This window comes from Notothenia coriiceps, unplaced genomic scaffold (genome assembly GCF_000735185.1).
Source record: "Notothenia coriiceps isolate Sejong01 unplaced genomic scaffold, NC01 NC01_scaffold00000339, whole genome shotgun sequence".
In the NCBI taxonomy this organism is placed as follows: domain Eukaryota; kingdom Metazoa; phylum Chordata; class Actinopteri; order Perciformes; family Nototheniidae; genus Notothenia; species Notothenia coriiceps.
In genome coordinates this window covers 22,779,643-22,782,004 of record NW_011333040.1, presented here as the reverse complement: position 1 = coordinate 22,782,004, position 2,362 = coordinate 22,779,643, and positions in this window count along the sequence as shown.

The window sequence follows — 2,362 nt, the reverse complement described above, 5'->3', positions numbered from 1 at the left end:
AACGGGGACGCGCGTGCGGCGGTCTTTGTTCAGGATCCAAAATAAATTTCTAATATTTTGCACACTTATTCCACTAATTCCTAGTGTTCCACTGGTTAAGGTGCTGGGGGTTGCCGCCCCCAATCTAGCTGATACCCAAGCAACAGAGCTCATGAAGGTATTATTGCACTGTATATATATATATATTCCTCAGTGCAAATAAGCTTCTTATGCAGGAGGGAGGGCAGAGTGGCGAGAGGAAGAGGTGAGATGACAGAGCTACGGAGAGTTTGCACTGGGAAGGTAGAAATGATGGAATTGACGCGAACAGGGTCGATGAGCGCGGGAAGCCCGTGGGATGGCAGTGAGACGATAGGGTCCGTTGTTATTGTGCATCCATGGGAACGATAAACGATTCGTGCTGACCTGCTGGCACTTGACGATGAGCGGTGGCGGGCGGCGCGGTCCCGTGGGGGTTTATGTTGTTTTATAATGTTGTGTGTTTTTACTGTTCACAATTCGTTATTAGTCCAATACAACTTGAGATTATGTATAGTGTTGTATGGTGGTTTGTATTAGTAAAAAAAAATTATCCAACAGATTTAGCGGTTCATGTCCGCGTGTAAAGGAAACTGCTGTTCCATCCCAGCACCTAATGAAGGTGTACGTACCGCCGTTTTGGCCGCAACGACTATTCTCGTACTCCGAGTCCTGGCGCACTTTCCTGGGGGCTTGGTCGCGACGAGCCGGCTCTTTTAAGTGAACGACGGGAGCCGTCGCGCCCGCGACGAGCCGGTTTTTTTTTTTTTTGATAAGTAATACAAGACAGGAATGATATGCGATGATCTCCGGCGTCCAGTGCTCCGTGCATGCTGCATGACATGTACTATCCAGAGTGAGCACTGTTTGGTGCTGCTGTTTTGAGCATTGCAATTACATTTATTTTTTATGTTTTTTTCCATGATTAGGACGTTAGATGCTGCGTACTGAGCATTGCATAATTTATTTTTTTCAGTTTTTTTATATTAGAGACGTTGGATGCTTGCTGTTTTGAGATGTAATATATTTATTTTCCTATGTTATTTTTATGATACCTTTAGGCTCAGCAAAGATTTGTAATGTCGCTGTTGCTGTCTTTTTTTCATAGTTAATCATTTAGACATTAGAGCCCCCCTGCTGTTTTGGCAGGGCCTTTTCTTTAAAATTTTACAATGGGTCGATACGTAGCCCCTTTTTACTGTCTATTGCTTAAGTTTTATCGGTGTTGCTGTTGTTTGTGTAGCGTTGGTTCTACAAGCAAGTCAGGCATCATTGGGTGGTATCAGAGAGTTCAAGGGTCTGTAAATGCAATTAAAACAATTGGCCATAGCAAATCATTTATATTAAACATGTCCTTTTTGACTTTTGAATACTTCAGTACAAAGGATGTATTGAATAATTTATGTGAAATTATATATGTGTACACATATAAATCATTAGTCTAAACAGGGCTACATTTGATTTAATTATAAAAGGTATAATATGTGGTAAACTGAAGAACCGTTTGGGAGCCGAAAGAGCCGGCTCTTCTTGGTGAGCCGAGCCAAATGATCCGGCTCACCAAGAAGAGCCGGAATTCCCATAGTAAACGCTCTCGGGTTACCGGGAGAGTCAGATTGTCGCGAGGCTTCTGGCTTAGCAGCTTCCTCATTAGAGGGAAACGCCACAATCTCTGGCTTTTCCTCCTACACAGCTTCTTGTGAAAGCACTGGCATAAACACAGTGTCAACTAGTGATACGTCAGAGTCCACCTTACGTGCCTGTGCGCGTGTGATTGCACAAATAGGAAACACTTTCAAATTTGCCTGTGTTACCTCAACCCACTCTCTTCAGTCTGCGTACAAATGACACGACTTTACACATTGGAAAATGCGTTCAATAGATACGCTAAAGTCCGATTTTGCGTGCCTATCATACGCCAACTATTCCCATTGAGTTCTGAGTCCGAGTTTTGCGTGCATATGAGACGCAAATGGATACGGTCGGGTCTGAGAAGACCGGAAGCTGTGTGGTCCATAAAAACATGTTATTACTCAATATCAAGCCACGATTATTGATTTTATTTGTAATCGTATAATGTCGGACTTTTTTTGTCCGTCCGTGAGGAAAAGAAATGGAGCTTTCCTTCTAATTTTTTATTCTTTTCTAAATAACACACTGTTATTTACTCAACAATAACACACAATTATATTATAATCTTGGGCACCGGAAACAGACGTAGACGGTAAACTGATTACCCAAGATCCTCAGTTTGAAGCTCAGGATGTTTTAGCCGCAATGCACGTTGGGATATGGTGTTAATGCGATATGATATCCGAACAAAAATTCAGAGTTTAGGATGGCC